This window comes from Sinohyriopsis cumingii, chromosome 13 (genome assembly GCF_028554795.1).
Source record: "Sinohyriopsis cumingii isolate HCF-2022 chromosome 13, ASM2855479v2, whole genome shotgun sequence".
In the NCBI taxonomy this organism is placed as follows: Eukaryota; Metazoa; Mollusca; class Bivalvia; order Unionida; family Unionidae; genus Sinohyriopsis; species Sinohyriopsis cumingii.
The window spans coordinates 32,102,976-32,117,495 of record NC_142973.1 but is presented as its reverse complement, the minus strand read 5'-3'; the positions used below and the strand labels follow the sequence as shown (position 1 = coordinate 32,117,495).

The 14,520-nt window shown below is 36.7% G+C and overlaps 1 long non-coding RNA gene across 1 annotated transcript in view; it reads right to left on the bottom strand.

The window, feature by feature from the left end:
• The window catches only part of LOC149785155 (uncharacterized), a 34,278-nt gene extending 31,624 nt beyond the window's left edge, over window positions 1-2,654 (bottom strand). The window contains exon 1 of the long non-coding RNA XR_016413489.1: window positions 2,598-2,654. This is a non-coding gene — a long non-coding RNA (uncharacterized LOC149785155). The remainder of the gene's footprint in view (window positions 1-2,597) is intronic.
• Window positions 2,655-14,520: the final 11,866 nt, after the last annotated feature.

The following is a 14,520-nucleotide window of genomic DNA, read 5'->3' as shown; positions in this document are numbered from 1 at the left end:
GGAACAGATGCAGCACTGGAACTTGGTAGAGTATCATCAGTCAGATATGTGACTCCTTTGTTATGTAGAATATATCAAGGTTTAAAAACGTTGTCTTCCTCTTCTTGTACCCTTTCATGGTTTCTGTTACAATAACTGCATGTAAAATACAAGAATTATCCTCTCTCTCTCACTTAAATAACTAGGAGAAGGCATGCTAGCTTGGTTTCAGAGAACTTCACCAACTCTTCAACACTACTGGAAGCCTGACATCTGAAGACTTCTCCCCTTCATGGGTGGAAATGATGTAATGTACTTGGACCTGGCTTGCCTATTTAGATGCTACCAGATTTCAGGTGTTACCTTTCACTGACAACCTCTGGTTTAATTGCTTCACATCTCATAAGGAAAACCATTGATGTTTATGACAAAGGAATGGACAGACTTTGTCACAGAACAAAATTTGTCAACTTCAGGTTTTAAATTTTCATTAAAATTTAAGTTAAATTTAAATTTTCATATAAAAATATTTATCATTTTTAAAAATTGAATTTTCTAAGAAAGTTAAACAGTCAAGTTTGATTTCTAGTAATTTCCAGACTGGTGTTAGAACTAAAACAGTTTATTTCAGGTGTTTATCTTAATTAGCAAAATCACAATTAAACTTTAAGTTTTGTGCATTTTTGAAATTTGGCCATTTGGAATTGGCTTGAGCTTGTGTTAAGTGGTGTCAGCTAAAAGCCTCCGTCCTGTAACTGTCCTATTCATGAATGAAATTCCTTAAAACTTTGCAGCAGTATTTAAGAGACATTGATTTGATCAAGGATGGAAGTTTTGTCCGTGGAGCTGAAATTGTCTAACCCTGTCAGGAATCGGTTCACAATTAATACTTCCAGTTCAGTACCCACAGATGTAGTTCTAGTTTATTTTTAGAACATTTTTTCCTCTCATTTTGTTGGTGATAGAAGAGTTTTATTTATGCATTTTTTGGTAGGGATTTAAAGGTAACTGTTTATTCTTGATAATATGAGCTCAGGGTGTTGTTGTCTGTGTGTGTTTTGGTGACAGTGCACACTGAGTAATAAGGCCTTGGTGATGATCCGGAAGTGAAATCTGTGTTCTTTTACATGCTGCTATGTTGACAGTCCAGCATCTCAAAAAAGAGCAGGTCAACCTTTGATGAGAACTTCACCGTGAAGTCATCTTTGAATGTATTTTAGATTAACATATGATTTGTATTGATTGTCACACAGTGGAAAGTTCAGTACTGAGAAACAAATGTAGAGAACATATAGTAAAATTAATTGTGTTCTATGTCCAAATGCATAGCAAGTTCACGATAATATACTGTGTGCCGCCATATTTATTGTGACGTCACGAGTCAAAGGGACCCAAGCAGCACACCCTCATTCATAACGCCATTTAACAGGAGTGAACGATGTCTTTTAACGGTGAGAATCTATCTTCTGACACTATAGAAACATGGAAAGTCGATAGCTTGAAGGTGTTTTTGATGAAAAAGGGACTTTCGACAGTGGGGACAAAAAAGAAATTAGTTGATCGAGTATTTGTAGCGAGTGAACAAAAGCTACCCTTAGTACCAACTCAGGAAGAAGTTGACAGAGAAAAATGACAAAAGTAAAAATCACTTTTGATGACAGAAGATGGGTATTTACCTGACCCTATGCTACTGAAACCAAATGAGTGGAGAGGTGAGAAAGATGAAATGACAATGTGGCCACCCATCATGTATTGGGACATTGCAAACTTTCTCAACCTTACGGGACACCAGATGAACTTTCAAACCGACTTATGGGCGATTACAAGGAAGGAAAGGCTTACAGTTATTACACGTCAAATTGGCTCCAGGAAATATTTTATCACCCAATACAGAATATCTCAACATACTGTTTTCTTGCTGCTTTCTGCAAGCCATCTCAACATCTAAATTGAGAGCCACACAAGGTTTGGATTTGTGCAGAGAAGAAATCTGGTGCTGTCAGAAGTGCTTACTGTACATTTTTGCACAGGCACTTGATTCTGGGGTAAACTAATGTATACACTCACTATATATAGTGAGTGTACACATTAGTTTACCCCAGAATCAAGTGCCTGTGGTGAGTAGAACTGAATTTATACTTCTTTATCTAACCATTTTTGTTTTCTTTGCTGTTGTCAGAGAGAGAGAGAGAGAGAGAGAGAGAGAGAGAGATGAATGTAGATGGTACAATATGAAATATAGAGGTTTTGCATGCTGCCATATGAAAGGAGAGTATCGGTGAAATTTTCTGCTGCCTACCATTCATACATTGTGACATATGGTGCAATCTACTCGATAGCAAGAGAACACATTTTGCATTGCAGAAACACCATTTTCCCCCAAAAGTAGTGCAGGGGAAGTTGTGTGAATTATGTTATAATATTTATAGTAATTGATTTACATTTTCATAAACTTTATTTTTCAGATTTGGTCCGACTTGTAACCATGTGGCCGCTCTTCTCTTGAATTATAAGTTATAGCCTGTTTACTGTCAGAAGTTTAAGCTTGCCTCATCAGAGACTTTTATCAGCAAATAATGTCTTAACTTGTACCTAATCAGAGAGTAAATCATTCTTACCTGATTGAAGTGCTGCTTATCGCCGTGTTAAATCTCCGTGATTAGGGTCCTTTTGACCTTTAACCCGGATACAGCTGTGAAATTCCTGCGCATGCGAGGTAATTTTCCGTGAACTTAATGCAAACGAGAATGGTTGATTTGGATTAGGTTCATGATATTGTCGTTCGAAAGGTATGTGTTGGTACGTTAGTGTCTGTTAAATGGATGTGTATAGCCTTTCCAGTCTTTTTACGATTCATAGACGATAAAAAGATTCTTTCATTCTTTCTTTGATTATAGTTCCACTAAGTTTTATATCGATCCGGCGTGACATGGAACAGTCTGCGCACGTAAGGTTTCCGTCTTCAATACTGAAGCAAAACGCACACCGAATTCGACTGATTGATGAAAATAAAATACTGCAGTACTTACCATTTGAAAATAGGCAGTTATCACCAGAATATTCTGTTCAAAAAAATATTATGGGTTGTTTTCACAGACGTCACGATTGAGTACGCAAATACGCCATTTTGAGGTCAGTGGCTCGTTACAAAGAAAATCAAGGGATGGGGTTCAAACCTGTAACAATAGCAGAAGGGGATGATTTTTTCATAATTATAGAATATATAAAAATGGAATGTTTTCTGCATAATTTGAGTGTGCAGATTTCAAAAATGAACCCATCTTTATGATACCTTTTCAAAAAAATTAACAGGAAGCATTCAGACATATACCGTCTAGCTACGATGTCGTAGCCTCAACTTGATTTGTGTCCACGAGGTACGAGTAAGGGTACTAATATTAGTACTAGTTAGTACCCTGTCCACGAGGTACGAGTAAGGGTACTAATATTAGTACTAGGAGGAATTAGGCTTTTATTATATAAATGGTTATAAATTGATTTGAAAAACAAATTTTTTTATATGTTTAGGGGTCGTGCTTGCACTCCAAGTTTATGTTCATAGTACAAATAAGCTAAAATAACTAGAAGCTGTGATGGCCGAGCAGACCAAGGAGTATTTTCCGAAATAAAAGCTTCTACGAAAATATTGTTCGAAGACAAGTATGTATTAACGATAGTTGATATCGCAAGTAGAAAAGAACCGTATTTTAAACAGTATCATCTTCTCCGACTCGCTATCATTGCTCCAGTCGCTACACAATAGAAAACTGGAGAACCCATTATTGAAAAACATGCTCGTAAAATATACCGAGCTGAGTGTCTCCCACAATATAATATACTGTTGGTTACCTAGCCACATTGGTATTAAAGGTAACGAAAAAGCAGATCGCGCTGCTAAAATGGCCCTTTCTCAAGAACCATCTGATTTTAAAATACCGTATACTGATTTTAAACCTTGTATCAGAAAGTTCTTACGTCAGAAGTGGCAGGCATCATGGAATGATGCTGTAAATAACAAACTTCACGCAATCAAACCAACTCTAGGAGAATGGACTCCTTCCTACAGAACCATTCGTAGGGAGGAGGTAGTCATTGCAAGAATCCGAATTGGTCATACTTATATCACCCACACCCACATACTAAAAGGTGAAGACCCACCAGAGTGCGTTTCTTGCAATGAACCATTCACTGTCAAGCACTTTATGATAGAGTGCTTTGACCTACAACCTACGCGCGATCGTTATTACATTGTGCATGACATGAAAGAACTTTTTGATAATATAAACATCACTCGTATTATAGAGTCCTTGAAAGCCGTAAATATTTACTCTAAACTCTGACTTTTATGCTATCACCTTGTGCAGTTTTATGCAATATATGTACCGTCCCATTTTAATACCTATTCATCTTTTTTACATCTCCCGTTGATCGGGAAGCTTTATTTTGCACCGTTACCATCTTACCGTTTTTAATTTCAACCATTTGTTCTTTTATATCGCTGGTCGATATAGGACCTTTTATAAGTTTTAAAAGATTATACAAATAACACTTTGTTTGGCGCTAAATAGCCTAAAGGTGCTGATACGCCGTTAAAAAACAAACAATCAATCAATCTTCGATATCGGTGATAAATTCAATAATATCATCATTATTTTCACTTATTAATCATGCGTTTTCATTAAAATCTTTTAATACCTCATAGCATCGCGATCATCAACGGATGGCGCAACCAAATATAACTTGTCCCATTTCAACCATCTCATTATCAAATTTAACAACAATTGTGTTTTACCCGACCCAGATGGACCTATTATTATCATTCTAATAGAATTTGGTAATGCCGCGTGATGTTTAACTGGTTCATGTTTCTTTGTGGCTGAAAAATCAATTACATTCATGATATAATTATATTATGGATTTATATTGTGTAAAATGTCGTTCACGTACACCAACAACAAATCCGATTACAGTTGTCACGCGCAACAATAGATCAGCCGTCACTGGTACGTTTGTGAAATGTGGCACAAAGAAATTTAGATTTGTTTCATCTGGTAAAAAGCCAATCAAAGTAAAATTAATTATAAAAAAAAAAGAAATACGGTGGTGACATCACAGCAAAGTTAGCATCGCTGCCAGGATTATTTTGGTCCAAATACCATGGAGAAAAACATCTTCCTGGATATAATTATTGCGGCCCTGGAACTCGACTCGATATCAGACTCGATAATCAGAATCAACCAAAATCAGGGGAAAATCCAATAAATTTAATTGATCAAGCATGTCTCGCCCATGATATTGCCTGTCGAAGTAATGATTTACAACAGCGACATCTCGCGGATGTGAAATTAATTCATACGTTAAATTCTATAAAAAAAAATAAATCCATTAACGAAAGATTAGCTAGTTGGTTAATCAACACCGCGATGAAAGGCAAATTAGCGTTAGGTGCCGGTAATTAATATTATGGAAGCAATTTATTATTCTCCTTTTGGATTTTGGAAAGGTAAAACAGCGATTAAAAAACTTGTAGCGGCTGCTCGAGTAAAACCTGCTACGGCCGCAGCGTGGTTATCTAAGCAGGCTGTTTGGCAAATTTATTTACCACCACCTAAACGAATTGAATACGCGCATTTTGACGTGAGTGTTCCTAATGAAGTTCATCAAGCTGATATTATGTTTTTACTGCACGACACCGTTGACGGTAACACATAGAAATATGTATTAACGATAGTTGATATCGCAAGTAGATACAAAGAAGCAGAGCCGCTAATAACTAAAACAGCCACTGAGGTAGCAAATGTATTTAGAAAAATTTATCAACGAGGACCATTAAAATGGCCAATCCTACTTCAGGTTGATCCTGGCAGAGACTTTTTAGGTTCTTTTTTAATGAAACAAAATAATGTTAAAATACGACGTGGAAAAGTTAATATTCATAATGATCAAGCAATTGTTGAACGATTCAATAAAACACTTGCTGAACGATTATTTGGATATCAGTACGCGAGAGAATTTATTCAAGATAAACGATCTCACGAGTGGGTGGAAAGATTGCCAGGTGTAATATCGGCGATAAATAATGAACCAACGCGAGCAATAGCCATGAAACCAGCTATCGCGATTACAAAAAAAAAAAAAAAAAAAAAATACCAATAAAAAGACGTGATTTTTCCACACGGCCAGTTCTAGGTAATATTATTGTACGATATTTGTAGAAACCGGGCGAGGCCGAGGGTGGCAGAAAAAGAGCAACTGATCCCATCTGGAGCACAACACCACATAGAATATCTACCGTGACAAGATCGTCAGGTAGACCAGCAATTTATATACTTGCTGTCCAGCGTGGATTTACTCGTGAAGAATTAATGTAATTCCCACAGATACTCAATTACCGCCTCAATCACTTAAATAATCAAGGAGTATTTTCCGAAATAAAAGCTTCTACGAAAATATTGTTCGAAGACAGGCTGATTTCCCAAAATAAACGCTTCCACGATGATTAAAAAACAACAAAAATATCGAAACAACCTTAGGACGCCGCCACCCCACCCCACCCCACCGTTGCTGTTGTTGGTGAGTTTTTTTTAAATCCAAATATTTTGTCAAGGCCGATTCGATATCGTGTTCGAGGATCATGCAGGTTTATTACAAATCCGTGCGGGGTTGCTTGGGCGCGACTGAAAAAGTTTTTGAATTTAATTATATCCATGTCGCCGCTGCACCAAGTACAATGAATATTTCTTAGCGTGTGCGTATCTACGCCGTTAAAAACAGCTAAAACGTTACAATTATCCCTGATAACTTTTGGTATCTGCGTACACCTCTGAGTTACATAAGTAACATCAGTATTTTTATGACTTTCCTCGAGAAAATATCCTGGCAGGATTCGCTTGCTTATCCAACATTACATCATCATATGCAACTAAATTATTAATAGATCCATCAATGGAATCAACCGATGGGGCTTCTTCGATATCGGTGATAAATTCAATAATATCATCATTATTTTCACTTATTAATCATGCGTTTTCATTAAAATCTTTTAATACCTCATAGCATCGCGATCATCAACGGATGGCGCAACCAAATATAACTTGTCCCATTTCAACCATCTCATTATCAAATTTAACAACAATTGTGTTTTACCCGACCCAGATGGACCTATTATTATCATTCTAATAGAATTTGGTAATGCCGCGTGATGTTTAACTGGTTCATGTTTCTTTGTGGCTGAAAAATCAATTACATTCATGATATAATTATATTATGGATTTATATTGTGTAAAATGTCGTTCACGTACACCAACAACAAATCCGATTACAGTTGTCACGCGCAACAATAGAGCAGCCGTCACTGGTACGTTTGTGAAATGTGGCACAAAGAAATTTAGATTTGTTTCATCTGGTAAAAAGCCAATCAAAGTAAACTTAATTATAAAAAAAAAGAAATACGGTGTTGACATCACTGCAAAGTTAGCATCGCTGCCAGGATTATTTTGGTCCAAATACCAAGGAGAAAAACAAATTCCTGGATATAATTATTGCGGCCCTGGAACTCGACTCGATATCAGACTCGATAATCAGAATCAACCAAAATCGGGATAAGCCAATAAATTTAATTGATCAAGCATGTCTCGCCCATGATATTGCCTGTCGAAATAATGATTTACAACAGCGAGATCTCGCGGATGTGAAATTAATTCATACGTTAAATTCTATAAAAAAAATAAATCCATTAACGAAAGATTAGCTAGTTGGTTAATCAACACCGCGATGAAAGGCAAATTAGCGTTAGGTGCCGGTAATTAATATTATGGAAGCAATTTATTATTCTCCTTTTGGATTTTGGAAAGGTAAAACAGCGATTAAAAAACTTGTCGCGGCTGCTCGAGTAAAACCTGCTACGGCCGCAGCGTGGTTATCTAAGCAGGCTGTTTGGCAAATTTATTTACCACCACCTAAACGAATTGAATACGCGCATTTTGACGTGAGTGTTCCTAATGAAGTTCATCAAGCTGATATTATGTTTTTACTGCACGACACCGTTGACGGTAACACATAGAAGTATGTATTAACGATAGTTGATATCGCAAGTAGATACAAAGAAGCAGAGCCGCTAATAACTAAAACAGCCACTGAGGTAGCAAATGTATTTAGAAAAATTTATCAACGAGGACCATTAAAATGGCCAATCCTACTTCAGGTTGATCCTGGCAGAGACTTTTTAGGTTCTTTTTTAATGAAACAAAATAATGTTAAAATACGACGTGGAAAAGTTAATATTCATAATGATCAAGCAATTGTTGAACGATTCAATAAAACACTTGCTGAACGATTATTTGGATATCAGTACGCGAGAGAATTTATTCAAGATAAACGATCTCACGAGTGGGTGGAAAGATTGCCAGGTGTAATATCAGCGATAAATAATGAACCAACGCGAGCAATAGCGATGAAACCAGCTATCGCGATTACAAAAAAAACCAAAAAAAAAATACCAATAAAAAGACGTGATTTTTCCACACGGCCAGTTCTAGGTAATATTATTGTACAATATTTGTATAAACCGGGCGAGGCCGAGGGTGGCAGAAAAAGAGCAACTGATCCCATCTGGAGCACAACACCACATAGAATATCTACCGTGACAAGATCGTCAGGTAGACCAGCAATTTATATACTTGCTGTCCAGCGTGGATTTACTCGTGAAGAATTACATGTAATTCCCACAGATACTCAATTACCGCCTCAATCACTTAAATAATCAAGGAGTATTTTCCGAAATAAAAGCTTCTACGAAAATATTGTTCGAAGACAGGCTGATTTCCCAAAATAAACGCTTCCACGATGATTAAAAAACAACAAAAATATCGAAACAACCTTAGGACGCCGCCACCCCACCCCACCCCCGTTGCTGTTGTTGGTGAGTTTTTTTTAAAATCCAAATATTTTGTCAAGGCCGATTCGATATCGTTTTCGAGGATCATGCAGGTTTATTACAAATCCGTGCGGGGTTGCTTGGGCGCGACTGAAAAAGTTTTTGAATTTAATTATATCCATGTCGCCGCTGCACCAAGTACAATGAATATTTCTTAGCGTGTGCGTATCTACGCCGTTAAAAACAGCTAAAACGTTACAATTATCCCTGATAACTTTTGGTATCTGCGTATACCTCTGAGTTACATAAGTAACATCAGTATTTTTATGACTTCCTCGAGAAAATATCCTGGCAGGATTCGCTTGCTTATCCAACATTACATCATCGTATACAACTAAATTATTAATAGATCCATCGATAGAATCAACCGATGGGGCTTCTTCGATATCGGTGATAAATTCAATAATATCATCATTATTTTCACTTATTAATCATGCGTTTTCATTAAAATCTTTTAATACCTCATAGCATCGCGATCATCAACGGATGGCGCAACCAAATATAACTTGTCCCATTTCAACCATCTCATTATCAAATTTAACAACAATTGTGTTTTACCCGACCCAGATGGACCTATTATTATCATTCTAATAGAATTTGGTAATGCCGCGTGATGTTTAACTGGTTCATGTTTCTTTGTGGCTGAAAAATCAATTACATTCATGATATAATTATATTATGGATTTATATTGTGTAAAATGTCGTTCACGTACACCAACAACAAATCCGATTACAGTTGTCACGCGCAACAATAGATCAGCCGTCACTGGTACGTTTGTGAAATGTGGCACAAAGAAATTTAGATTGTTTCATCTGGTAAAAAGCCAATCAAAGTAAACTTAATTATAAAAAAAAAGAAATACGGTGTTGACATCACTGCAAAGTTAGCATCGCTGCCAGGATTATTTTGGTCCAAATACCAAGGAGAAAAACATCTTCCTGGATATAATTATTGCGGCCCTGGAACTCGACTCGATATCAGACTCGATAATCAGAATCAACCAAAATCAGGGGAGAATCCAATAAATTTAATTGATCAAGCATGTCTCGCCCATGATATTGCCTGTCGAAGTAATGATTTACAACAGCGACATCTCGCGGATGTGAAATTAATTCATACGTTAAATTCTATAAAAAAAAATAAATCCATTAACGAAAGATTAGCTAGTTGGTTAATCAACACCGCGATGAAAGGCAAATTAGCGTTAGGTGCCGGTAATTAATATTATGGAAGCAATTTATTATTCTCCTTTTGGATTTTGGAAAGGTAAAACAGCGATTAAAAAACTTGTCGCGGCTGCTCGAGTAAAACCTGCTACGGCCGCAGCGTGGTTATCTAAGCAGGCTGTTTGGCAAATTTATTTACCACCACCTAAACGAATTGAATACGCGCATTTTGACGTGAGTGTTCCTAATGAAGTTCATCAAGCTGATATTATGTTTTTACTGCACGACACCGTTGACGGTAACACATAGAAGTATGTATTAACGATAGTTGATATCGCAAGTAGATACAAAGAAGCAGAGCCGCTAATAACTAAAACAGCCACTGAGGTAGCAAATGTATTTAGAAAAATGTATCAACGAGGACCATTAAAATGGCCAATCCTACTTCAGGTTGATCCTGGCAGAGACTTTTTAGGTGCTTTTTTAATGAAACAAAATAATGTTAAAATACGACGTGGAAAAGTTAATATTCATAATGATCAAGCAATTGTTGAACGATTCAATAAAACACTTGCTGAACGATTATTTGGATATCAGTACGCGAGAGAATTTATTCAAGATAAACGATCTCACGAGTGGGTGGAAAGATTGCCAGGTGTAATATCAGCGATAAATAATGAACCAACGCGAGCAATAGCGATGAAACCAGCTATCGCGATTACAAAAAAAAAAAAAAATACCAATAAAAAGACGTGATTTTTCCACACGGCCAGTTCTAGGTAATATTATTGTACGATATTTGTAGAAACCGGGCGAGGCCGAGGGTGGCAGAAAAAGAGCAACTGATCCCATCTGGAGCACAACACCACATAGAATATCTACCGTGACAAGATCGTCAGGTAGACCAGCAATTTATATACTTGCTGTTCAGCGTGGATTTACTCGTGAAGAATTACATGTAATTCCCACAGATACTCAATTACCGCCTCAATCACTTAAATAATCAAGGAGTATTTTCCGAAATAAAAGCTTCTACGAAAATATTGTTCGAAGACAGGCTGATTTCCCAAAATAAACGCTTCCACGATGATTAAAAAACAACAAAAATATCGAAACAACCTTAGGACGCCGCCACCCCACCCCACCCCCGTTGCTGTTGTTGGTGAGTTTTTTTTTAAATCCAAATATTTTGTCAAGGCCGATTCGATATCGTTTTCGAGGATCATGCAGGTTTATTACAAATCCGTGCGGGGTTGCTTGGGCGCGACTGAAAAAGTTTTTGAATTTAATTATATCCATGTCGCCGCTGCACCAAGTACAATGAATATTTCTTAGCGTGTGCGTATCTACGCCGTTAAAAACAGCTAAAACGTTACAATTATCCCTGATAACTTTTGGTATCTGCGTATACCTCTGAGTTACATAAGTAACATCAGTATTTTTATGACTTCCTCGAGAAAATATCCTGGCAGGATTCGCTTGCTTATCCAACATTACATCATCGTATACAACTAAATTATTAATAGATCCATCGATAGAATCAACCGATGGGGCTTCTTCGATATCGGTGATAAATTCAATAATATCATCATTATTTTCACTTATTAATCATGCGTTTTCATTAAAATCTTTTAATACCTCATAGCATCGCGATCATCAACGGATGGCGCAACCAAATATAACTTGTCCCATTTCAACCATCTCATTATCAAATTTAACAACAATTGTGTTTTACCCGACCCAGATGGACCTATTATTATCATTCTAATAGAATTTGGTAATGCCGCGTGATGTTTAACTGGTTCATGTTTCTTTGTGGCTGAAAAATCAATTACATTCATGATATAATTATATTATGGATTTATATTGTGTAAAATGTCGTTCACGTACACCAACAACAAATCTGATTACAGTTGTCACGCGCAACAATAGATCAGCCGTCACTGGTACGTTTGTGAAATGTGGCACAAAGAAATTTAGATTGTTTCATCTGGTAAAAAGCCAATCAAAGTAAACTTAATTATAAAAAAAAAGAAATACGGTGTTGACATCACTGCAAAGTTAGCATCGCTGCCAGGATTATTTTGGTCCAAATACCAAGGAGAAAAACATCTTCCTGGATATAATTATTGCGGCCCTGGAACTCGACTCGATATCAGACTCGATAATCAGAATCAACCAAAATCAGGGGAGAATCCAATAAATTTAATTGATCAAGCATGTCTCGCCCATGATATTGCCTGTCGAAGTAATGATTTACAACAGCGACATCTCGCGGATGTGAAATTAATTCATACGTTAAATTCTATAAAAAAAAATAAATCCATTAACGAAAGATTAGCTAGTTGGTTAATCAACACCGCGATGAAAGGCAAATTAGCGTTAGGTGCCGGTAATTAATATTATGGAAGCAATTTATTATTCTCCTTTTGGATTTTGGAAAGGTAAAACAGCGATTAAAAAACTTGTCGCGGCTGCTCGAGTAAAACCTGCTACGGCCGCAGCGTGGTTATCTAAGCAGGCTGTTTGGCAAATTTATTTACCACCACCTAAACGAATTGAATACGCGCATTTTGACGTGAGTGTTCCTAATGAAGTTCATCAAGCTGATATTATGTTTTTACTGCACGACACCGTTGACGGTAACACATAGAAGTATGTATTAACGATAGTTGATATCGCAAGTAGATACAAAGAAGCAGAGCCGCTAATAACTAAAACAGCCACTGAGGTAGCAAATGTATTTAGAAAAATTTATCAACGAGGACCATTAAAATGGCCAATCCTACTTCAGGTTGATCCTGGCAGAGACTTTTTAGGTTCTTTTTTAATGAAACAAAATAATGTTAAAATACGACGTGGAAAAGTTAATATTCATAATGATCAAGCAATTGTTGAACGATTCAATAAAACACTTGCTGAACGATTATTTGGATATCAGTACGCGAGAGAATTTATTCAAGATAAACGATCTCACGAGTGGGTGGAAAGATTGCCAGGTGTAATATCAGCGATAAATAATGAACCAACGCGAGCAATAGCGATGAAACCAGCTATCGCGATTACAAAAAAAACCAAAAAAAAAATACCAATAAAAAGACGTGATTTTTCCACACGGCCAGTTCTAGGTAATATTATTGTACAATATTTGTATAAACCGGGCGAGGCCGAGGGTGGCAGAAAAAGAGCAACTGATCCCATCTGGAGCACAACACCACATAGAATATCTACCGTGACAAGATCGTCAGGTAGACCAGCAATTTATATACTTGCTGTCCAGCGTGGATTTACTCGTGAAGAATTACATGTAATTCCCACAGATACTCAATTACCGCCTCAATCACTTAAATAATCAAGGAGTATTTTCCGAAATAAAAGCTTCTACGAAAATATTGTTCGAAGACAGGCTGATTTCCCAAAATAAACGCTTCCACGATGATTAAAAAACAACAAAAATATCGAAACAACCTTAGGACGCCGCCACCCCACCCCACCCCACCGTTGCTGTTGTTGGTGAGTTTTTTTTAAATCCAAATATTTTGTCAAGGCCGATTCGATATCGTTTTCGAGGATCATGCAGGTTTATTACAAATCCGTGCGGGGTTGCTTGGGCGCGACTGAAAAAGTTTTTGAATTTAATTATATCCATGTCGCCGCTGCACCAAGTACAATGAATATTTCTTAGCGTGTGCGTATCTACGCCGTTAAAAACAGCTAAAACGTTACAATTATCCCTGATAACTTTTGGTATCTGCGTATACCTCTGAGTTACATAAGTAACATCAGTATTTTTATGACTTCCTCGAGAAAATATCCTGGCAGGATTCGCTTGCTTATCCAACATTACATCATCGTATACAACTAAATTATTAATAGATCCATCGATAGAATCAACCGATGGGGCTTCTTCGATATCGGTGATAAATTCAATAATATCATCATTATTTTCACTTATTAATCATGCGTTTTCATTAAAATCTTTTAATACCTCATAGCATCGCGATCATCAACGGATGGCGCAACCAAATATAACTTGTCCCATTTCAACCATCTCATTATCAAATTTAACAACAATTGTGTTTTACCCGACCCAGATGGACCTATTATTATCATTCTAATAGAATTTGGTAATGCCGCGTGATGTTTAACTGGTTCATGTTTCTTTGTGGCTGAAAAATCAATTACATTCATGATATAATTATATTATGGATTTATATTGTGTAAAATGTCGTTCACGTACACCAACAACAAATCCGATTACAGTTGTCACGCGCAACAATAGATCAGCCGTCACTGGTACGTTTGTGAAATGTGGCACAAAGAAATTTAGATTGTTTCATCTGGTAAAAAGCCAATCAAAGTAAACTTAATTATAAAAAAAAAGAAATACGGTGTTGACATCACTGCAAAGTTAGCATCGCTGCCAGGATTATTTTGGT